The 25,908-nt window shown below is 35.8% G+C and overlaps 2 long non-coding RNA genes and 1 other non-coding gene across 3 annotated transcripts; 1 reads left to right on the top strand and 2 right to left on the bottom strand.

Moving 5' to 3' along the window:
* The first annotated feature begins 4,272 nt into the window (after positions 1-4,272).
* LOC147504266 (small nucleolar RNA R71) lies at positions 4,273-4,376 on the top strand. The gene has a single exon (XR_015194125.1). It is a non-coding gene; the product is annotated as a small nucleolar RNA R71 (small nucleolar RNA).
* Positions 4,377-9,165: 4,789 nt separating this feature from the next.
* LOC147504265 (uncharacterized) lies at positions 9,166-9,830 on the bottom strand. The gene is made up of 2 exons (XR_015220372.1): positions 9,712-9,830; positions 9,166-9,604 (listed from the first exon to the last, which is right to left on the bottom strand). It is a non-coding gene; the product is annotated as an uncharacterized LOC147504265 (long non-coding RNA).
* Positions 9,831-9,916: 86 nt separating this feature from the next.
* LOC147504264 (uncharacterized) lies at positions 9,917-11,769 on the bottom strand. Its single transcript, XR_015220371.1, has 6 exons — positions 11,747-11,769; positions 11,595-11,660; positions 11,132-11,293; positions 10,814-10,946; positions 10,096-10,229; positions 9,917-10,000 (listed from the first exon to the last, which is right to left on the bottom strand). It is a non-coding gene; the product is annotated as an uncharacterized LOC147504264 (long non-coding RNA).
* Between the last annotated feature and the right edge of the window lie 14,139 nt (positions 11,770-25,908).

The raw sequence follows: 25,908 nt of genomic DNA, 5'->3' as shown, positions 1-25,908 counted from the left end.
CTAGGGCCTCTATCCATTTAGACCGTAGTCCACGGCAACTAGAATATAAATATAACCGTGGGAAACCGAGGGAAAGGGCCCATGAAATCAATACCCCAAACATCAAAAATTTCTACTATCAAGATTGGATTTAATGGCATCATATTACGCTTCGTGATTCGCCCAAGTTGTTGGCAACGAATACACGTCTTGCAATGCACTTGGGCATCCTTAAAAAGGGTAGGCCAATAAAATCCACATTGAAGAACTTTAGCGGCTGTTTTCATTCCACTAAAGTGGCCACCACACTCTTTGTCATGGCAGAACGATAGAACTTCATTATATTCCCACTGGGAATGCAACGACGAATAATCTGATCCGCACAATACTTAAAAAGGTAGGGCTCATCCCAGTAGTATAACTTGACTCTGGCCAAGAACTTCTTACGTTCATTTCTTGTCCAATTATAAGGCATAACATCAGCCGCTAAATAATTTACGATGTCCGCATACCATGGTGATGAAAAAATAGCATACAAATGCTCATCGGGGAAAAGAGTCCCGGTATGGACTCGAAATCACTACTATCGTCATTTGTAAGTCTAGATAAGTGGTCGGCAACCACGTTTTCGACCCCTCTTTTTGTCCTTTATTTCTAATGTGAACTCTTGCGGGAGAAGAATCCATCGGATTAATCTCGCTTAGCATCCTTCTTTGCAAGAAGGTAATTACCAAAGGCTGCGTGGTCCGTGTAAACTAAAGTTTTAGAACAAACCAAATAAGGACTAAATTTATCTAAAGCATAAATGACAGCTAAGAATTCTTTTTTAGTAGTTGTATAATTCCGTTGGCGTCGTTTAATGTTTTACTAGCATAATAAATAACAAGTGGACTTATTATCTAGTTTACGTCCCCAAGACGGCACCAACCGCATAGTCACTAGCATCACACATGAGTTCGAAAGGTTTAGACCAATCGAGGAGGTCTGTATAATAGGTGCGTGGTTAGGGGGCTTTTAAGGTTTCAAAAGCCTGTTTACAGTTAAAATTAAAATCAAAGATTGCATCCTTCAAAAGCAGGTTAGTTAAAGGCCTAGCTATTTTCGAAAAATCTTTAATGAAACGCCTATAAAACCCCTGGCATGGCCTAGAAAGGCTCTAATCTCACCGGACAGTCCGTGGTTTAGGTAGTGGTCGCTATCTTATCTAGTTTGGCTTTATCTACTTGATGCCATCACTAGATACAATATGACCTAGTACTATGCCCTTTTGACCATGAAATGACACTTTTCCCAATTTAAAATGAGGCTCTTTTCTTCACACCGTGTCAAGACCTTAGACAAGGTTAGACAAGCATTCTCAGTAAAGGAGTCTCCATAGATAGAAAAATCATCCATGAACACTTCCATAAAGCATTTCTACCATGTCACTAAATATATGAAGCATACATCACATTTGGAAGGTACGGGGGCATTACAAAGGCCAAAAGGCATTCGATTATAGGCATATGTTCGAAGGGACATGTGAAGGTTGTCTTTTCTTGGTCATCAATATCAATAATAATCTGAAAATAGCGAGTAGCCATCGAGAAAACAATAAAAGGCATGACCAGCTAGACGCGTTCTAGCATCGATCTATAAATGGTAAGGGAAAGTGATCCTTTCTTGTCATAGCATTTAATCGTCGTAATCAATCTGATTCTCCATTTCATGGGACCTCGAGTGACAACATAGTCACCCTTCCCGTTACGCACCATGGTAACTCCCGATTTCTTAGGAACTACATGAATGGGACTTACCCATTCGCTATCGGAGATTGGGTATATAATACCAGCGTCGAAGTAATCGCAAGACTTCTTCCCTAACCACCTCTTTCATGGCAAGGTTCAAGCGCCGACGCCGAGGTTAGCGAGAAGTCTTGGCGTTATCCTCCAAATGGATACGATGAGTGCAAACATTAGGGTCAATTCCCTTAATGTCGGCTAGGGACCAACCAATCGCAGACCGATGTTCCCTAATCACCCTTATTAAACATGTCTCTTCATCCTTAGTTAACGAGAGAAGATATAATTATCGGGTGACTACCATCCGGATCAAGTTGAATATATTTTAACTCCGGGAAGAGGTTTAAGACCGTGTGGACGGAATGTCCATTGATGTTTCATAAGTGTCCTTATCTTGCGTAATGAAGACTTGCTTAGGTAGCAAGTCTTCGTATCGTAAGATATGGAGCAACCGACCGGGTCTACAATTAGTGTGGACTCGGGATGGTGTTGACTTCCTCTAAGTAGGAGTCATTTACAAAATCTGAAGTTCCAAAAGAAAGGAATTTGTACATATTGTTTTCAGGAAGCGTGTTGTTAAAATAATCTTGAGCTAAACTCGATCATGCTAACCTCCCCATCTACGCATCGAATCCGTAATCTGTTTCATCATTTTAAAACATTTACCTCAACAGAAAGATGGCCAAAAGATAAGGACATCTTTCCATCGCGAAAATTTATAAAAAGCGCATTGGCGGTTGCCAAGAAGGGACGCCCTAAAATGATCGGTACAGAGTCATTAGCGACTTTCAGATCGAGGATAACAAAATCAGCGGGATAGTAGAAATCTCGAACCTTAACAAGCACCGTTTTCCACGACACCTTTAGGATACTTAATTGACCCGTCCGCTAATTGCAACGCGTTATTTTTGTAGGTTGCATTTCTGTAGACCTATTTGTTTATACAAGTAATACGGGGAGTAAGTTAACACTTCGCCACCGTGTCTAATAAAGGCGGTCGTCGTGTGGGAATCTCCTAAGGTGCATTTTATAGTAGGGCGACCGGGGTCCTTGTACTTAACAATTCCATTATTTTCGGATAAAGTTAGGGAACCGTTTCGGTTAAAAGCGCGCCTTTAGGTATGTTGGTCTTACGCCTAGTAGTGCACAACTCTTTAAGAAACTTAGCGTGGTTAGGTAGCTTTTTAATAGCTTCGAGAAAAGGAAGGTTTATCGTTAGATTCTTGAAAACGCGTTCCTAATTTCCTCAAAGTTTGTATCCCCGGTTAGCATGGCTAATTTTTTGGAACGGTGGTTTTCGCTCTATATTTCGTGATATGGCTCTACTTGTCGCGGTAACCTTGGCTTTCGGTTTCTTTGGTTGTGATTTAACCGGTACCTCTACCGGTGGTAGGCTCCTCGGTTTCTATTGTGGTATCTAGTTCGATATCCGGTGTAGGAGTAATCGATGGGGTAACTATATAGGAAGTTACTTTGTTATCAACCACTCTTCTAGAACGGAGAGTGGTGATGGCATTTAGGTCACCTACAATTGTAGTTTCCGTACTAGAATTACCGTTTACCTCAAAGGCTGTGTTTTTGGTTTAGGGTTTGGTATCGCTTTGTCCCGAAACACGCTTTTGGTTGGGCTTTTAAGCTTGGGCTAAGCTGTTGTATGCCCGATTTATGGATTGTAAAATCTGTTTGGTTTGATTGAGTCATTGTCCGGAAAAGTTGTTGGGTAACTTGTATAAAGCGCCGATCACGATCCGGTTGTGTAGGTGTAGTAGTCACGGGTGGTGCGACCGAACTATCTCTCGTTGATTATTTATGGGTGGGTTGTGATAGTTATTATTATTAACCGAACGATACCTCTATTGGTATTATAATTATTATAATTATTCTGACCTTGTGCTTGACCTTGTCGTGGTTGCGCTTGGTTGTTATAATTATTATAATTCCCTTGACCTTGTCCTTGCCTAGGTGGAGCTTGGTTATAATTGTTTGCTTGCCTAACGTTTTGATTATTATACCCTGGAGGTGTTACTTGTTGATTATTTCTCCAACTGAAGTTGGGATGTTGTCTCCAAGGGGCGTTAGGAATAGGATAGTTATTAATAGAGTAAACATTATCTTGTTCTGGTGGTTGTTGTTCATAAGCTAGAGGACAATAATCGTCAGGGTGCTCTGGACTCAAACAGAAATTACATGGGTTGGAGTTTACATTCATGACGGGGATAGGCTTTTGTTGAGCAGAAATAGCCTCTACTTTTTTAGTTAGAGATTCGATTAGATTTTTAAGTTCTGGATCGGTTTTCTTCTCAAACATACCGTGCCTTGTTTGTTGAAGAAGAACTAGCCGTGGGGATATCATCACTACCCCCAATTATTATTTCATTTAGTTTGGTCTTCTAAAATTTGTAAGCCTCCGAGGCTCCTTTACTTAGGAAACTACCCCATTCATTATGTCAAGGACTTCTTTATGGTGGTGTAGAAGACCTTTGAAAAGGCACAAACTAACGTGTCTTTAGCTAAGTTATGATGTGGACACTCTATAAGGAGATCGGTGAAACGATTCCATGCCTCAGAAAATGATTCATGAGGATTCTGTCGGAAAAAATGAATCTTGGAAAGCATCTCATCCGTCTTTAGGGGTGGGTAAAATGTTCCATAAACAGCTGAACAAGTTTAGCCCACGAGTCCACAGAATTAGGCGCTTGGGCAGTTAACCAAGACGCCGCCTTATCGGCTAATGTGAAAGGGAATACCCTCAGTTTAATTTGTTCCGCACCTACCGTAGGATGATGGAATGTTGTAAGGACTTGTTCAATCCTACGATGCGATAAGGTTTTTCATGGTCTAACCCATGAAAACGGGTAACAAATTAAATATGTTTGGGGATTCGAAAAAATCCCCAATCGGGTCTGCTAGAACGATGCACGATTTAGGGCTATCGCTCAAGGCTTTGTAAAAGTCGGAGAGAGGAGTCTCTCTTTCTTCAGCCATTATGTCAGGTATGGTGTGTGTGATAGTAGTTAGAGGTGTCGTGGGTGGTGTACTAGATAGACTTGTTTGTTGCCGTGTAATTACGTTCGTTGTTTTTGTTCGACCAGACCTTAATCTCATGCAAGACTAAGTTGAGCTTAACTAAACATGCAACACTCTAAACAATTCTGATATACTAGTAGAAAACCTCTAACCGGAAATGCGAGGTATGGAAGAAAGGAATACCGACAAGGCCCTTGCTTCGCTTTATGAATAGCGTCTTGTTTACGCTTGTTCGAGTATATATATAGCAGGTTAGAACACTGAAAAATATGAAAGATCAAAGTTCGAATCAAACTCGTGGAAACGGAAATTTTAACATTGGTCGGTCGCTTCAGATAGAAGCGCGGTTCGCCCCGAGTAATTGTCAAATTACAGTGTTTTTAGCGCGGGTCGCGCTCCAAATGGGGGCGGGTCGCGCTCAGTGTAAATTCGAATTACAGTGTTTGAGCTGGTCGCTTGGTATGCGCTGGCTTCGAGTGGTAGACGAAATTCCAGTAACTTTAGCTGGTCTCTCCTTTGGCCTTGGCCTTCCGGTATTTTATCGCGGAATTTGTCAACGCTGAAATGGGCAACCACAGTATGAAACAAACAAGGGTGGGTGGGTTTAATGGGACTTAAAAATGAATACTTCTACAAGGAAAACAATACTAAAGTGCAACTAAGATGGCAGCGGCGCCATTTGATAACTGTTAAATGTATAGTTTACCTACGAAATGAACGATGAATTCAAAACGTAAGTAAACTAAAACTGGATCTAATAGTCTCAATTATCAAAGCTTCTACTCTCGATGCGAATTGCACTAAGTGGAGTAGGAAGTTCGTTCCACTCCTAGTTCCCTAGCATGGATTGTCTTCTAAATCTAAGAAATCAGTCTTAAGTCAATGAGAGCTTTACGAAATGTTATGCTAACAAGACGCGTTATTTTAAATAACTAGATATAATAAATAACAAGATAAAATATAACCGTAAGTTAATCTACGAAGCTACGGAAATACGATTGTTTGAATCTAGATAAATAAATTAGAGGGGAATTGAATCCACCTCGAATCCAACTTAACGACCTAGCGTAGAATGTTGTATCTCAATTCTCACGTTCTTACGGCGAGAATTTCGAGTTCAAATCCCTAGTGTTCATGGCATTCCTACGGATACTAACTAGCATGTGAGGTCGCCCACCCATTCTCATGGCTAAAACACCGACCTTCTAGAGTGGAATAGATTCTACAACCAATTCTATACTAACCACTAAGTTTTCATCAAAGCTTCATCAACCCCTCTAATGGAGGTTTTAGCCTTGATTCATCAAACTAACATTTCCCATTGAATTTAAACTAAACATAATGTAAGAAATGTTGATTTACTTAATTAAACAATAATGAATCTAATTTAATGGTTTGGAATGAAATAAGAACAAGAATTGAAATTAGATCTAGAATGGAAATGACAAAATCGAAATTAACAAACTAACTATTTTATTTATCTAATCAATCAAGAACAATGATTCAAGAATTTAATCTAAAACAGGAATTGAAATGGAACTAACACTTAATTAATTAATAAAACTAGATCTAGAATTCTATATATTAATTTAGGTCTAACTAGCTACCATTAACAAAGAGCTAAGCTTTTGTTTTATACATCCAGATCCAAAAATCGTGCATGGGCTTGGAGCCATGTTTTGGGCCGAGAATCGTGCCCAAAACCCAATTCTTCGATCAAAAAAAGGCCTCTTCAGCTGCAGTTCGCTTCAACAGACTTTTCGTCCACTTCTGCTCCTCTGATTGGGTCAAGGCTTGGACCATTGGAAAGCTCTTTCCGAGCCGGTCGTTTTGACATAAGGTAGGCCCAATTCCGAGGTCTGAGTCTAAAGATATGGTCTTCGGAAGTTCTGTTGACTTTGTGCACGATCCAGTTTCTGCCTGCGTGGACTTTGACTTTTCATCTTTTGACCAGGCTTTACAAAGGCTTGGTCTTCTTGAATCTTGGCCTTTAATCACCGAACTCCTTAGTAACCAACCATTGCTCCTTTATCTCATCAAAGTGGCACATTCCTGCACATAATTGACTTTGAAGCCTGAAATACATAAAAACACGTAATCAGTCTTAACTCTTACTTATTACTCACATAATTGGTCTAAAAGTATGACTGCTAAGGGGTTAAAACTACAGTTTTGGGCTCTTATCATGGACTCACAGTGAAGAATATTACGGTAAAGGTATTTTTAAATTTATGAAAATTCTAATATTTTTCAGGCATAATCTTTAAGGTGTTGTTGATTTATTGGAATTATTTTGGATTTTTCCTAGTTGGTTTACCTAGTGAACTATTACTATATTTACACTGCTATATTTCATTTTTTACACCGTAAGTTTATGGAAAACCAGATGAGTAGGGTTACTTAGGCAGTTCCAAAAATTCTAAACTTTTTACAGGAGTATCTTTTATAAGTTAGGAGTTTGCACTAAAAATGTGAAGAGTTTTTTATTTGTTTTGACCACCTAACTAGTGGATTGTTTCCAGTGTGTTTCTGCAGTTTTCCAATACTTAATTTCTGGAACAACAGCCAATAAGAAGAGTTTGTAGAACTCCAATTTCTCTAACTTTTTTACAGGAATACACATGATCTGTAAGGAGTCTCCAATAAAATTTTGGCGATTTTTAGCTCTGTTTTGATTGGTTAATCATTCGGTTGTTTGTATTGTGTCCAAAAACTATTTCACAAAATTTGCAGGGCAGTAGAAGGACTTTCATAACTCCAATTATTCCGAAATTTTACAGGCAACTTACTAGTTATCTTAGCAAATTACTGTAAAAATTTCAAATTTTTTGAAGTGCATTTGCACCCTATTCTACCTATATTCTGAGCGCGCCCGCCTTTGTAAAAATTTCAAATGATTTCCATGATCCCCTCACCTAACACAGAACTTTCAACCTTGCCAGAGATCGACACACAAGTAGAACAACCTATTACCATAACCAAAATATTCAACCTAGTTAAGACCTACCCTGAATTTCATGAACCATTACCTTCCCATGACCCTCCCATTAACCATTATATTAACTTCACACACTACTTGGATGAGGAAATTCTTGAAGACGACTCTTTAGGACTTGTGTCGGATGACCATGATGTCATTGAGAAAACTTATATTGTTTTAGAGGATGAGAGTGAGGAAATAGAAATAAACAATTCTAATCTAAGGCATGAACAAGGTCATGTGCAGGAATTAAATGAAGTAACTTCTTTATCGCAATGTAAATCTCAATTTAGTTTGGCAGCTGAGGAAATAACAATGGAAGAAATAGATGAATTTCTTAAAGATAAAGCTACAAACCACAACTTTATGGGTTCAGCTAAGTTAGATGAATAATTCTATGATTTATTAAGAGCATGTGAGGATCCACCAACTGATGAACCGCCAATTGACCACCATCCACCTGAGTTACGACCTCTTAAAATCCAACCATCTACCGCAACTAAGCCATCTATTCACCCACCATTTCAGAGGAACCTCGAATTTGCACTTGAGCCTATTGCCTCAGAGACCCTCTATAATTTTTTCAACCTTCACGGTGAAGAGTTTTTGCCTAGCACACTATCTCATGAGTACACCATTCCTATAGTTGAGAGCCAAGCTTTGACCGAGTGTAGTGAGAAACCTAGTTTGTCTTATTTTTCCTCATCTGAGCCTCATGGAAAACATCAAGATCCATACTCCATTCCTTTCTCCCCTAAAGTATCACTAATTCATCTTTTGGGTCATTCTAACTCTTTAAAACAGGTACAATATAATGTTCTGCATAAGTTTTTATTCATTCTAAAAAAAGGGTTTATAAGCTCAGCTAAAAAGTGAGATGTTAGAGTTTTTACCTCGGTTTTCTAGGAAAAAATAACCGAGGTAACATCTACTGAGATAATAGAGTTCTATAAAACCGAGATAATAAACTATTAAATTATCTCATAATTCTGAGATCTTATCTAAATATATTATCTCGGTTTTCTAAATAAAACTGATATTATATATAATAAAACCGAAATGAATTGTTGATTGAAACCAATTAGTATAGAAGAAAACTGAGATGTTTTTTTTATTGAAACTGAGATAATATCAAAAAATAACCGTGATAAATTCTTTTGGAAAGGGAGATTGTTGGACAACTTTTTATCTCACCCTTTGTCATTTTTTGTTGGTATTACTCATGACAATTAACCAACAAATAAAAACCTGTCCCAAATCACCACATTCCCTTTCATATTCATAAACATCAACACCAATTAACAAAAGCAACCCAACATAAGTAAATTCTTTGAAGAACTTATTTCATTAAGATAAGAAAGAACAATATCAAACATGAACTTAACTTTCAAAGAGTACTAGTGATCAATAAATTATATATAGAAACTCAAATATTGTATCAACTACTATTCTTCGAACTATAATAAGACATTTTTTTAACCTTTCTCTATATATTCATGAAAGGAGACAGATGGTTCTTACTAAATTTCCTCTTTATAGATGGTTCCTGTTGAATTTCCTACTCAAAAAAAATTTGAGAATCCACAGGTCCCAAAGTATTCACGTCGGTTGTCAGCTGTGAAAAATTATAGGCTCCAAGACTCTCTTCGTCAACTTAGTAAGTGGAGACGAATATCCAAGATGGTCCTGATCCATAAGAGAAACATCATTTCTAACAAACTCATCCAATGCTAACTTCTGAAAGAATGACCAATGTTTATGCTCAATCCAGTTCCATCACTGTACAACGGACTTATGCTAGAGGACTCTTCAGTCAATCTTTCCTTTGAAAATATATCTGACAGGAAATCCCGAGGGAATCGGGTTATTGATGTCAATAAGAATATCTCCACGCTTGGCAACCGAGGACTCAACTTGAGGTGCATCTTTAGTGGAGGCCCCTACCTGAACAGAATTATTTGATTGCTCAAGGACATAATTACTATGTGTGTCACTGAAAGCTATCTCACCCCAATGAAGCTCTGGTAGTATAGATGTAGGGTCCTCACATTGCTTAGAAGTTAATTCTAAGCAATAAAACCACACAATAAGAGAGAATATAAACAAAAGAAGAAGGGCAAAAAAAGGATGGGTTGAACAAGTATAAAAATGTTGCAGCAGTGACCTTACCAGAAACTTTGGCAAACTGTGTCCATTTACTTATAGAATCTCCATCTTTCTTAAAGCACTGAACCTAAGAGCAAAGAATGTTGTCAATTAATAGACGCTTTTGTGCATTTAAAATAAATATAATAGAGATAGGAATTGCAGAAAAGACTCCCTACACACCTCCAATGAAGGATCGACCTCGTTAAATATCATCTCTGCAAGAGAAATTTTGGCAATGATGTCGTCCTCCTTGACGAAGAAATGTGCTTCTACTTTCATATGAATTGGAACAGTGGCCAAACAAGTGACGTCCCCTAGAAGCAACCCGATAAATAGAACACATAAATTAATGGTACTAAAGATGACATATCATAATCCAATCTAATAAAAAGCCAACACTTTTTTTATTTGAATATTTTTTATCAACATTTAAGGAAAGGACATATATATAATATGGTACAACATGAGTGAGGTTTGTGCTAAAACCCCACTCATGTACATCTTCACTATGTTCCCTGACCGGCCTAGAAGTCATTATAGGCATAAATGAATTCTTAAGGACAATTAATTGTCGATCTACAGCAAAGTGGAAAGGACATATGAACTATACATTCACTTGGTGAAAACTAAAAACCTTGTAGACAAATCTCGTGCCGATATACAGGCACTAAACATACATACTTATGTACATGACATATGATCAATAGACTTGTGTGAAGTTAATTCACATTTTTACAAAAATCAGCAGGGCATCAAGTCCAAATAAGTCTTCCTAATAACAAAATAAAAACAACCACTACATCAAAAGTACAAGTGAAACATTGGTGAATATAGCTTAATACCAAGATAGCTGGAAAGGAACATAGAATATTGAAGAAACTAGAAAGCAAAAACTAACCTTTGAACATAGATGAGTTGATGGTAAACATTGGTGTCTTTGTGAGAACAAAATGAAGAAACTCCATCCAAGAACACTTCTCTCCGACTCAACTGTCTAGGGAGCTGCTGAATATGTAAAAAAGAGTTGCAAGCTAGCACTTGCATTTTCAGTATAATTCAAAAGATGTAATGAAAATGTTTCAATGAGTGATTAGAAGAAGCAGAACGTTATCCCATGAAGAGACTAGACCTCTTTTCTTTTTGGATATATATCAGTAGAGGTTACTTGTTAGTAGTTAAGTGAAGCATAAGTGAATTATTAGAGAGAGGAGAGTACCTCAATCGCCGGCTGGGGTTCCACAACCTCCATGTGAATTCTAACCATCTGTAACTGATGCTTCCATCCATCTTCTTGACCTTCTGATGCTCCTTGTCTACGAACCAGTCCCCTCCTTTTTCTCCTCTAGGTGTTAAGTACACAGGGCCTTCAATACCATACCTGAAAAAATGGCAAAAGAATCCGTAAAACCACTTTTGATTTCTACAAAGAGACGAAAAAATAGAAAACTAGTTGGGAGCTATAACTTTAACTATTCTCATTTTTATTTCATTTTTAAAAGTAGGTTTACTGAGATGATTCTGGAAAAACAATTACACCCAATAATACAAAGTATCCATAAATGATGATGTGAATTGTGAAATAAAATGATTGTGGGATGGACTTATTCTGCGCCACAGTTCACAGACAACAATTCAATGAGAAAAAGAAAACCAAGAGAGGCAAAAATTAGATAGCTTACTTGGGCACAAAGACAATAAAACCATTGGCTCTTATCTTTACTATTCTTGCTTCAGTGTCTGTTGGTCTGGATGAAAAAATAGCTGCTATGAACGAGAGAGAGAGAGAGAGAGAGTGGTGGTGGTGGTGTGTGTGTGTTAGGGAGGGGGGTACCTTTTCCTAAAGTAAATGAGTGTGTATGCAGCTCAACTGAGGCCCGACTAGCCATTTGGGCATTTCTATGCCTATAATTCAAATCTGAAAATAGATAACCACACCAAATTGAATCACAAAATAAAATTTGCAAATAACTAGCTTCTTTATGAAAATACAAAGAATGGACCCTGCGAGAGATTAGCTGTAAAACTAAGAAAACATAATATCTCTTCGATCAGTAAGAAAGAACATTCAAGAGTCAAGAGTCAAAGAACAAAGACATCGTAAATTAACACATCTCATCAATCAAAGTTTTGTCTTCATCTTAATACTATAAAAGAAATGGAATTACAAGTAATGTTCCAACTAGCTATAATTTTCTTTTGTCCATTTATGTAAGTAGCATAGCATAAAAAGATTCTTCTTGTCGAAATGGTTAGTTGGAGTCCTGTCTTGAAATATTGGTGGAAGCTTGTAGATTCCCAAAGTCTGCAAGCGACACGTGCACAATGACATCTGTAGGAATATATATAAAGTACCAAGATTACTTGTTAAATTTAAGTAAAGTAAGACACATGTGTTAAAAGGGAGAGGAGTTCTCAAAGAGAAAATAACTCCTATTTCCGCGTGATATCTCCTTATAGGGAAGTAAAATGGGTATAGAGAGGTGATGCAAGACCATAATGGTGAAATTCTGGAGGCATGAGATCTCAACTACAAAAGTAAACTGCCTAGAAGTATAAAATATCAGCTTAGTCATGTAGAATTATACATATAATACACACAGTAGTTCATAAGCCAGTAATGTTACCTGTGGCATGCACCTAGTCGCCCGAAGATAATGGATCATCTTATTAAAGTATGGATCATCACCCTGCCATAGATTTTTACTACTCAAGTAAATCCTTTTAATTAAAAAATATATATCTAGAAATGAACAAAACCTAAATATTATAATTTACCACACTTTCCCCATTTAATTGAAAACCTATTTCATTTAATATACAAAGTTCAGATGTTATAAAAGAAGTATAGCATGACCACACATGAAGCCACCCTTAAGCATGTGAATGCTATCAGCAAGCAATAGAACAATGGATCTTACCACCTCATGATCAAGTGAATCAGCCAGAGCTTTTGAAGATGAAACATCAAATCCGCACCAACCGCAGCTGACTTTCGTAGTAGTAAAGGTTCAAGCATCTCTTTCGTTGGAATGGGATGGCGTCTGCACAAGTAAGCAGTCACTGATGATTTGTGTATTCAACTGACTAAAGAAGTTGAGCAAAGTGGGTATGCACCTCATGCAATATTAAATTTCTAAACCTAAAAGCAGCAGTCTTTGGTTTAATATATTGAGATATGAAACTAGTCATTGGAAGAAACGACTCTTAGAATATTCACGAAATAAAGAAAGAACTAAAAAATAATAAAATATACAACAACTCCATGAAAAGAAAACTGCCTCTCTATAGTGATACAGAAGCATAAGTGAAGACAATAACCCATACTAATTATCTCCTGATTCTAGATCTCTCCATTGCTTACAACAGAAGAAGACAACACCCTGTCTCACTACTACTTAACCAAGAATAACTTATTGAAGATGCTCCAATCAGAGAGAAAAAAGCAGGATATGTTAACATTCTTTGAATTGGATATACAAGTATTAATATGTTTAATAACAGCTCAAGTCCACTCATAGAAGCAGAATACGCGCAATTGGTCTTTGCATAGTCAAGCATTTTCACGAAGACCAAGTATGGACTGGGAGGTCCGGACCTCTCCAGTTTGGAGTCTAATTACGAGGAGAAATGATCCATTATATCCATCTGTGGCATTTAATACATATTTGATGGATAGAAATGAGTGTTTCTCAACCCAAAGAAGAGCAGGCACAAAGGTTATAAGAAATAAGAGTAGCACTCCACAAGCTTGTCATCAAGATTCCTTTACCAAATTTTCTTTGGTGGATTATACTTAAATTTTTTTACTTTTACGTTGGGTGTAGACGATCAACCATGAATGTAACCCTCCAAAGCACGGACACCTCTAGAATTCCACTGTGTCAATGTCGAACATGTGTCGAACGCGGCTTGGACACATGTCCGACACGGAACATGCGTGTGCCACGTGCTAGGGTAGTTTGGACGCGGACATGACTTATATAGTTATGTGAGATGTCTTTATGACTCCTTTTTATTGGTCCTATGTTTATGAATGTTGAATTATTATGTTTACGAATCTTTATTATGATAAGACTTAAAATCTAATCTTACATCAATATAAAATAAATTTTCAAATATTATCTTATATTTGCGTCCTTGCAATGTCCACGTCCTACTTTTTTAGAATATGCTCATGTCGGGTGTCGGTGCTTCATAATTGTAACCAATTAACCATACACATTGTAGCCGGTCAAGAATAGAACTTGAACTATCACAACAAAGAAACCACTCAATTATGACACCATGGCAAGAATAATTAGTTGAAGGTGCAACATATTAGTGGCTTCAAAAAATGAAAACCATACACTCTACGAGCATGGAAGTATATGGCCATCATGGTAGAGAACCATTCCAACAAAAGAGATGTGAAGGAACATAAGAACAAACAAGTAACCACATCCATGAGTATGGTGTTCAAAACCAGAGATATACCTTAATATCAAGAATAAAGGAAAATGCTTTAAGATTTTTTTTCGGCAATCGAAACATTAGCAGCTAACATAAACTCCTCAATCATTTGGTTTGCCTCTCTAATATAATACATTCATGTAGAAACATCAGCATATAAGACAAAGATAGAAACACAATATTTCACTACATACCAAGCCTGTTGATGGCAAAATTGCTGTTATCCCAACAAGCTTCCTTTAATATTGTGATAGATCATATGCATTTGTTTGGGAGAATAAAGTCATGCAGCTCAGTGGTTTATCATTATACTGAAGTCACATACCAATATCAAGAGGATCATGAGTTTCTGTGTCAATCTGAAATTTAACTTCTGTAAAAGCAAGCGTTAAAGCTCCTCTCTCAATACGTCTGTGCCTCATAATCTGAATGAATATAGTGTGCATGATTTCTATGAAAAAATAAAATACTTGGACAAATCGGAAAGTCCTAATCTGTCAATCTTGGCGAGAAATACATAGGTTGAAATATGCACACCTTTGCTAATGTGTTCATATTGTGTAGGTCAGTAGTTACTAGATTAGAGAGAGAAGAGTTGTTGAACTACTGTGGAGTTGAAATGGATAGTGGAAATCATTTCTGAGTTGGTGCGAGTTGAAATGGGTAGTGGAACTGTTGTGGAGTTGGGCAATATAGACTAAAAGAGAGTGGAGAGGCGAGATAGTTGGGAGCACAACGGCGGTTGCCATCGTGAGTTCGTGCTAGTCATGAGAGAGTCATATAGAGCGGGACTTCCTTATCTATCGCGCGTGTCCCTACTTTTTTTGTGATTTCTGTTTTCTTTTAAAAATTTATTCCGAGATATTTGATATAATAGCAATTATATCATTTGAGTGCCGAGATATTTGGTATAATATCAATTATATCAGTTCAATGTGAGATAAATTAAATTTCCTATTATATCAGTTCCACAATGGTGAGATAAACAACATTTCCTATTATATCAGTTCCACACAACCAGTGGTAAAATCCATATATTTTATCTCGGTTAAGTAAGAGGCGAGATAACATATTTATACTCAGAGTTAGTACCTAAGTTATGGGCATATTATCTCATTTATAGGACATATTATCTCACTTATCAGCATAACCGAGATAAGGCGAATTTTAGAACCGAGATAACAACCCTTGTTTTTTAGTAGTGATTATACAATTTCATTCTGTTTGGGGGTACATTTAGTATCATGCTTTTATTGCTAGACCCCCAACTTATTCGACTATTAGTTTATAGTTGACAACACATCATCCATTTTGTACCACCACAGTTTCTTACTTGTTTGGGGGTGTGCACAGTCTAGGGGAATCTGACTTTAGAAGACCCTTATAATTTTTTGTAAAATAGCACCTTAATGGAGTATAGGCCACAAATTTTTTCAAACTTATAAAGTGTTTTCAAATTTTGTTTGGGGGTGGCGTATTTTGGTATTTCATTTCAAATATTTTTGCCACCTTTTCCCTATCATGTTTAATCTAGTAGAATTTGTGTTAGTTAGTACGCAACAGTTTAATTGTGCTCCATGTTATCATATTATATTTAAAATATTTCTGTTTTAGGTACTACCAATTTTTACCACGTTTCTATGGTAAATTCTTTCCTATCTTTTTACACTTTGTGGACAAAGTGTTCGATTGTTTGGGGGTGAGAAAGAAACATTTGCAAAAATTTGGCATCGAGTAGGATATATATGTATAATATGCACTTTACTTTTTAGTAAACAAATAAAAATAAAAATATAAATAAAAAGTATTTATACTATCCACTTAGGAATATTGGTATGGTTAGTTAGATTTACCCCCCATTTTCAAAATATTATTTGCAAGATCCAACGGCTACGAGATGAATTTTTTTTTTTCAGATGAAGAAATCTGACCGTTGGATCTTACAAATGGGGGAGTAACACTAATTGGCAACTAGTAATGGGGGGGTAAGTCTATCTAACCCATATTGGTATTGTTTCTTTTTCTATGATGACAGTAGTCTAGAAGTTTCACTTTAGCTCTTAAATTAGAATATTTTTTAGAAACTTAGGTTAATATGTAGGTAATAATCATTACATCTTTCCATAAATATATTGTATGAGCATCTATATTTGTATTGGCAGTAAGTTTATGAAATCTAGGCTAGAGTACTTATTCTACAAATCTTGTGAGAATATAGCCTAAAAGCCTTATGAGTGAGATATCTGAGTAATGACACAAGGGATAAGTAAATTCCGAATAGAGAAATCACACGTCCACTTGCTTGATCATTATACCATATCCTAAGAGAATTTAGGCCCTTTTTGGATCGATATAGCAAGAAATTCAAACCTATATGAAATTATTTTTCGCTAGTCATTCCTCTGAGCCTTTCTTTAGCCTTTTCATAAACTACAAATCCTTTACCCTTTTATAAGAGACAAAACAAAATAAAAATCAGCCTACCCATTTTTGAATGAGTCTAAGAATAGAGATGAAAAGAAAAGAGAAAGACCTGTGGAACACCAAGAATTTGTTAGTTGCTTCAAATAAGAAAATACAAGAAAGTTTCCATCCAAAGAAAAGAAAAGAAAAATGGCTAAGGATGGAAACGAAGTGTAGAATCAAAGTAAGAACAAGGTTTTCTCTAGTTACATATTTTGAAGACTCTATTATCTCAGACTTATCCTTTTGAATATCCATTTCCTTCATTCTTAAACATCACCTAATAAAGACTTCTAGCTCAATTAGGAATATGTTAGTATAATAGTAAGTGGCAGATGTGTTTGATCGACTTCGACTTCCTTGTACGTCATTAAGATTGTAAGATAAAGTGTGCCCACTACGCACTGGAGTGAGCAAAACTTGAGTAGAAAAATCAGAGTGTTTTTGTCTTGACATATTTGTGAGGACCTACTTAAGGACACTATTCCAAAGTTTCAAAAATGGACATGTTATTGCATTTCATAGCATAGTTCATTATATATATGTTTATCCATAGATGATTGATTATTATGCACATATTAGCTTATATTTCGAATTGATTATTCTGTATTCATTGCTAGTAAGATGTATAGATATCTGAGAATAAATAAGAAAATAGTAATTTTTATTTCTTAGTTGTTGTAGTATAGATGAAGTTTATGAGTACCTTCTCTGGAAAACTCTCACGAGGCTATAACTCGTCCACCAGGGAATTCTTAGTGGTTTAAGGCCTTATTGCAGAAGTCAGTGTAGCACCAAGAAATTAGAGCAGTAAAAGCAGGTTTAGAAGATTGTAAGCAACTCAATATTATTAAAGTTGAAGTGAGCTCTAACTTGATGTTAGCATTGCATATTATTAACAAAGTAGTATCCCCACCTTGGTACTGCTTAAACATGGTAAATGCTATATGGGGAAGGCTCCAGGCACTTCAAACTTGGTCTGTGCACTGATAAGAGCCCAAAACTGTAGTTTTAACCCCTTAATAATATTACATTTAGACCAATTAAATTTATAATAAATAAGAGTTAGTACTGTTTACGTGTTTTTGTGTATTTCAGGTATTGAAGTCAAATATGTGAAGAAATATACCACTTTTGCAAGAGAAAGAAGCAAAGGATGGTTTCTAAGAAGTTCTATGAGGAAAAGACAAGATTCAAGGAGAAAAAACCTTTTTAAAGCCCAGTCAAAGTTGAAAAATCAAAGTCAATGCGGGCAAAAATAGAGCATAAAAGTCAATGGAACTTCCGTAGGCCGTATCTTTAGACTTAGACCTTAGAATTAGACATACTATATGTCAAAATGACCGGCTCGGAAAAAAATTTCTAACGGTCTAAGCCTTGATCCAATCAGAGGAGTAAAAGTGAACTAAATGACTATTGTAGTAATTTCTAGCAGAGAAACCCTTTTTGGACTTAAGTAATTAGGTTTTGGGCTTGATTTAATGGCCTAAAACATAGCTCCAACGCCCACATATGAAATTGTAAACCTAACTCTCTCCTATATGAAGAGGGTTAAGGCTAAACAAAACTTAGTTACTCCCCTCTTTAGTTTAGTTGTAAATTAGGGTTCTCTCTCTCTCTCCCATTAGTTAATTAATTTAGTCTAAACCTAGTTTTATGTTTTATTAGCCTAGACACAATTAATTCAAGCCAAGTTATTTTTTAATAAAATAGTTCTTCATTATGTCTTATTTTTATTCTTTTAATTATGATAGTTTAATGAATCTTAGCTAAACCTCCATTAGAGAGGTTTAATTAAAGCTTTGATGAAGACTTGATGTGTTAGTATAGAATACTTGTAGTAAGATATTCCACCATAGAAGGTAGTTAATTCACCATGAGAATGAGTTTCAATTGTTTCACATGTTAATTATTAGTTGGTAGAGATGCTATGAATAAAATGACCTAACCTTTATGTGAAAACAGAAAGATTAAAAATACTACAAATCTAAACTAGCATATTAAGAATTAATCAAGGTGGAATCAAATCCCCCTAATTCCTTCTCTATTCTTCTCCATATTTTATTCAAGTCATAATCAATTGCTTTAATTAAATTAGTATAAGTTAAATTCATATATTTAGTTTCATAGTATAAATTCACATCTATAAATATTGCTCTCACCATTGTTTCCTTGTGTTTGATTAGTTGAATTCGTTTAAGTCTAGAGAGTTAAGAGTGGAACGATTTCGTACTCTATATATTGTATGAATATACATGTGAGAGTAGGAAATAAATAATTGATAACGTAAGAATAAAGTTAGAGAAATCTAGTAGAGTTTTTACTCCTACTGTAGATTTAACCCCTTAATAATACTACATTTAGACCAATTATGCTTATAATAAATAAGAGTTAGTACTGTTTACGTGCTTTTGTGTATTTCTGGTATTTGAGTCAAATATGTGAAGAAATATGTCACTTTTGCAAGAGAAATGAGCAAAGGTTGGTTGCTAAGAAGTTCTATGGTTAAAGCCCAAGTTTCAAGAAGAAAAAGCCTTTTTAAAGCCTAGTCAAAGCTGAAAAGTCAAAGTCAACGTAGGCAAAATAGAGCATAGAAGTTAACAGAACTTCCGTAGGCTGTATCTTTGAACTCATATCTCGGAATTGGGCTTACTATACTTCAAAACGGCCGGCTCGGAAAGAGTTTTCTAATGGTTTAGTCCTTAATCCAATCAGAAGAGTAAAAGTGGATGAAAAAACTATTGCAGTGATTTCCAATAGAGAAACCCTTTTTAGACTTAAGTAATTAGGTTTTGGGCTTGATTTAATGGCCCAAAACATAGCTCCAATGCCCATGTACGAAATTGTAAACCTAGCCCTCTCCTATAGAAAGAGGACTAAGGAAAAACTCTAACTCTCTAACCCTTTAGTTAATAAATTAGTTTCTTCTTTAATTAAACCCTAGTTATTGTTTTATCAGCCTAATCACCATTAATAAAGCCAAATTATTTATATTGATTCAATTATGTCTTATTCTTATTCTTTTAATTATGATAGTCTCATGATTCATAGCTAAACCTCCATTAGAGGGGTTTGATTGAAGCTTTGATGAAAACTTTATGTGTTAGTGTAGAATAAGTTATAGTAAATATTCCACTCTAGAAGATAGTTAATTCACTATGAGAATGAGTTTAAATTGCCTCACTTGCTAATTATTAGTCGGTAGAGATTGCCATGAATAATTAGGGATTAAAAAGACTAAACCTTTATGTGAAAAAATAAAGATTAGGATTACAACAAATCTATGCTAGCCTATTAAGTTTTAATCAAGGTGGAATCAAATCCCCCTAATACCTTTCTTCTTATTCACATTTTTCATTTAAATTGCCATAATATAAGTTAGAATATCTAAATTAGTTAATTTCACCATATTAGTATAATTCAATTATTGCTCTCATTGATATTGTAGGATTGTTTAAGTTGAGAAATTATTACGTCTAAGAAACTAGGAGTGGAACAAATTCTGACTCCCGTTATTATAAGATAATTGAGAGTAGAACTTTGATAACAAACTAGTATAAATTCACGTTTTTACTTATTCCTAGCATAATTAGTTAAGAGTAGGTAAAACAATAGTTTTTACTTTTATCAATAGGGCAGACCCAATATTTCAGATACAGACAATTCGACCAGACTAATCTCTTTAGTTTTGGATAGTTGATATGAACAGTTTAGTTGGTCAAAATTGGTCAATTTTTAGTAATTTACTAAATTTCGGTCAACATTGGGTGACAAAATCTTGATTTTAAGACAATAATTTGAAAATCATTACTAACAAATAGCCATATATTGTTTAAGTAATTCACTAAAATTTGGTCAAAGATGTAGAGTTCATAGTACATATGGTCAAAAGAGAATGATACATCATTCCAAGTACTTCAGCCTATTCCATTTGATGTTTGCGGATGATATTTTCCTATTGACACAATGACCTAAAAATATAACGTATTTTGTTGTTTATTACATTAAATATATTGCATTTTTCTTCCAGCCTAAAAATACAACATACTTTTAATTTTTTACAATTGATACCATCCGTTAGATCTAATTGGGAGGGGGGTGGGGGGTAAAAAATGGTCATGTGACTTGCACCCACTACCCACCTCCAATTTTCCATTTTCTGTGATGAGATTGAAATTGAATCACCACCTCAATTTTTTGCATCCACCAAAACAAAAATTGGTCTGGTTCTAAGGACAATTTAAATTTCTTTTACAAAAACAATCCAATTACTCATCTCTCACCAATCCAAACTGTAATACCGTACCATTCGTTGGAAAATCACAAGGATACATTAAAAGAGTCAAGATATACAGTTGTACGAAAGAAGATTGAAGAAACCATCTTTTGCTCAGCTTTGATAATCAGCATTTTGATCACCATTACCCATGCCAATTCATTAATTTTCTCAGAACCAACAATGTATACTATACCAAAACAGGACATACCTAACGTAACCATCAATAATAACAACTTTTGTAAAAAGGGTACTGTCTAAGTCAGTTGATAATGTAATAGAAGTTGTAGAAACAAGTTTAATTTGAGAAATTTTATTGAAAGAAGTATTGATGAAGCAAAAACTTTCATCTTTTCTACTAGGCCAAGATAATGAAAGAACAGACTGTGAAGAATTGTCTCTAAGCTTTTGAAGTGAAGAAGCTGAAGAGAGTGAAGTTGTTAGAGTCTTCTAAAGTTTCAGCTATTTGAAGAACAATTGGGTTAGAGAGAGCAAGAGAAGTAGTAGCTTTACAGGGGCGGCTCAAGCCATTTGGGAGCCCTAATCAAAGTTCGAAAAACAATCTTCTACCATTGATTACACTCACTTTTTTTTGCAGGAGAAATTAAAAGTTTTATGTCAGAGAAGTTGAGGGAAATGAGGGGTTTGCTTGAGAATGTAATTGCATTTTCTTGTGTTCAATTCAATTAATGTTTTTTTCAAATGTTATTATATAAGTTCTTAATTAATATAAAAATGATAAAAAAAAATGAAATCCAAACTACTAAATCTAGTGTGGGTTGAGTTGGGGGCCCTAAACAGCTGCCTATTTTGCTATAGGGTTGAGCCGGCCCTATAGCTTTAATGGGTTGGACAGTGAGATGAGTTTTTGTTTTGAAATGGGGTCTTGAGAAAGACAGAGAAACTAGTTTTTGTTGGAGAATTGGGAAGAAAGAGAGATGAGAAGGTTGAACGAGAAGCCTTGGTTGATGAGGAGTGAGTTTTAAAGGTGATTTTATTTGAAAGAAATCGGACGAGTTTATGATTTGGTGGTACACGACATATTGGTGGTGGCGATGGGGATGGGATAGTGGCGATTTGGGGGGTGGGGGGGATAATACTATTATCGAAGAAAATGGGAAATAGGAGGTGGGTAGTGGCACGTGACCTTTTTTAACAGTTAAATCGTAGTCCGTCGAATCAAATCTAACGGATGGTATCAATTGTAAAAAATTAAAAGTATGTTGTACTTTTAGGCAAGAAAAAAAAGATACATTGTATTTAATGTAATAAACAGCAAAGTACGTTGTATTTTTAGGTCATTATGTCTTTTCTATTCTACGACGCAAACAAAAGAAGTCTAAGAGTACTCACAAAGATTCTAGATAGATACAAGCAAACTTCTGGCCTGGTGAACAAAGAAAAATGCATACCCTTTCTTTGCCCCATGGCAAACAGTAGGAGACTTGATATTTGTGTTCTGGGAGTCGAGGAAGGCACTCTACCTGAGAAGTACCTAGGAGAGCCTCTCTTCACTGGAAAAGTCACCAAATCAGCTGTGGCTCCTCTCATTGATAAGATAAGAAGACGTACTATGGGCTATTATGGAAAATTGATTTCATTTCAAGGACGAGTCACTCTTGCATACTGATTCACAACATGGCAGTGTACATGTGGCCGAATTCAGGTTTGAAAGAGTGTGAGTAGATGATTAGGAATTTTGTTTGGACTGGCAATCCGGCAGAGAAGAAGCTAGTCACAGTGGCTAGTGGCTTGGGAGAAGACTTGTAGGCCTGTTCTCAAGGGGGGATTGGGCTTAAGAAAACTAATGGATATCAACACCGCTATGCTCATAAAGTTAGTGTGGAGCATTGAAAATGAGGACTCCGAATGGGCAAAATTCATGATTGAAGGAGAGATACATGACCAAGGCAGTTGTGTGGTCCGAACACAAGCATAAGGTTGGATTATAGGCAATGGGAACTCTATGAATTGGCTAGACAACTGGTGCAATGGTGGGCCCTAAATTCTAGAAATTTGTAACAGCCAAGTTTAGTAGTTGTACCGATAATAACATATGCATCTCACTTCACTCCCCAAGTGCTAGCTGAAGGTCCTTGTGAGGGCGGGTATAGACGTGGCACTGCTGCCACTACCAAATGAAGAAACCCAAGATCAAAGAATCTGGCAACATAGCCCCAATGTCAGTTTACAGTACGTGGCCTCTGCCTTTGAAGTAATTAGAAGCAAAGGGCAGCCTAGAAACTGGAAGGTTCCTTTGGACAGCACCGATTCATCCAAGCATTAATGCTGGAACATGCTTGAAAATAACTCTTAGTACGTGAAGCTATGCATATAGACCATCGTCTTAAAAGAATGAAGTCCAAACTTGCTTCCAAATGCTGCATGTGTTTAGAAAGTTGAGAAACTCAAGAACACATTCTATTGTCATGCCCTTCTGCAATTAGGTGCTGGCGATATACTCAAAAGCTTTCCAACTTGGGTGGATCGGTCAGCAGTATCAATGAAGTACTGCATCCGCAAGTGCAAACCCATGAACTCTCTTTTGCAGGACATATGGAAGCTAGGCAACCTTAACCTCTAACTAACTTGGTAGCCATTTGGAAGAACCGAAGCAAAGTTTTGAATGATAAGGGGCAATCCAGCTACAAGTTCTATTGTATCCATTTAGGAAAGGCAATTTATTGGACCTGCAACATATTTAAGGGATTCATTGACAACAGAATTCATGATCTAGAGGTTTTACACAACCTCAAGCATTGAACAGCACCAAAAAAAGTCGAATGTTTTTTGCCCTCACCACCGCGTGGGATAGTGAAGATCACAACGATAGCAGCTCAAGGGGCAACCTTGGCTTGGCTAGATGTGGCTCAACATACAGGGGCTTCTTGGCAACATCTCAGACTCAAAACCGATAGTCAAGGCTTTACTTCAAACACTGTGCACTGGAAGGCAAGAGCGATCTGGGACTAGAATCGGAGGAAAGCGAAATTTATTCACATCTCATCAGCATGGAGGAGGTCAACTTTCAGGGCCGGCCATAGGCAAATGTCGTCAAAGGCTTTGTATGGGGCCCAATTAAGTTCGAAAAAAGCGACTAGAGTGTTAAAAACCCACACAAAAAGCCCATTCTCTGGAGGAAAAAAAAACAAAAAAAAGAAAAAGTAATAAAAGCCTCATATTGCGGACCTGGCATCGGGCCCATTTAAATGCAGGCCAGCCTTGTCAACTTTGGCGCAGTTAAATGCGCGAAACATGGAGCAACAAAGCCTACGGTAGTAGTAAATGCAGATTTTGGGTTTATTCTCCCTGATTGATACATACCCGACATAAAAACCCCCTCATTACTTACTAAGGCTGAGTCCAATGACTCCCTATCCCTTTAAAAGTAGTGTTAAAGTCAATAAAAGAAATTTAAAAGTCAATAAAAGTAAGCTAAAATAGAAGCTAAAGTCAATAAAAGTAGAGCTAAAGTCAACATATTTTATCTCTTATATATAGAAAGTAAAATGAGATATAGAGAGTAAAATTTTTCAGATATATACATAAAAAATAATGATAGAGTAAAATATGTTGACTTTAGCTCTATTTTGTTGACTTTAGCTCTATTTTATTGATTTTAACACTACTTTTAAAGGGATAGGGAGCCATTGGACTCAGCCTAACCCATAAAAACTCCCTATTTTTCTAAAATACCTAAACTGACTAAAATACTCCTAACACATAAAACCCTAGATCTCAAATTTATCTTCTCTCTTTCTTCTTGCCGCATCCTCTCTTCTTGTAAACCTTAGATATCCTGCAAAACCAAATTAACATAGAAGATAAGATGACAAAACAACCGAAATTCTTCTTTTCTCACTTTCTCTCATTCTTTCATTTTTTTCAAATACGAAATTCTTCTTTTCTTTCTCTCAATCAATTTCTCTTGAAATTTGTTGTTCTCCGACCAAACAAATTAGATTTGAGAAACAATATCAAGATTTGGAAATTTTGTTTCTTCCACTCAAAACTGGATCTGAGAATTGCCTACTTTTTCAATTCAAAGATGAAATCTCTTTGAATATTTTGAATATGAAAGTCAAATTTTTTTCAGTTCAAAAATTAAATATTTTTGGGCTGTTGTTCATTTCAAATAGTTTTGCATAAGTTATGATCGACCTGTTTTCTCTATGAAAATTTAATTTTTCATACGTCAATTTACTGTGTAAATTTAAATTTACATAGATCAAGTTACTATGTAAATATAAGTTTTCATAGCTCTAGTGACTATGTAAATATAGTTTTACATATATATGACTGTAAAAATACATTTACATATATTTAGTAAGGTGTCGGAAAATTTTCAATTCCAAAAGTTACTGTGTAAATTTAAGTTTTCATAGCTCCAATGACTATATAAATATAGTTTTACATATATATGACTATGTAAAAATACATTTACATATATTATGTCAGGTGTCGAGAAAAAATTTTAATCCCAAAAGTTACTATGTAAATTTAAGTTTTTATGGCTCCAATGACTATGCAAATATAGTTTTACATATATATATATATATATATATGACTATGTAAAAATACATTTACATATAGTCGGGAAATTTTCAATCACAAAAGTGTAAAAAAGGAAATAAAATAAAATGGGAAATAAAAACAGACCAGATTTTATCTCTTTTTTGAAAAACAGGGAGATTATTTAACAAGACTTAAATAATAGGGAGGTTATGTGATATGGGTCGATGGGAGAGAGTTTATACTCAACCGAGTTAGAACCAAGGGGCTGAGCCTCATTTCTTGGTAGTAAA

This window comes from Coptis chinensis, chromosome 4 (genome assembly GCF_015680905.1).
Source record: "Coptis chinensis isolate HL-2020 chromosome 4, ASM1568090v1, whole genome shotgun sequence".
Taxonomy (NCBI): domain Eukaryota; kingdom Viridiplantae; phylum Streptophyta; class Magnoliopsida; order Ranunculales; family Ranunculaceae; genus Coptis; species Coptis chinensis.
Note: the sequence above shows the minus strand (reverse complement) of the source record. Positions and strands in the feature narration are given on the sequence as shown.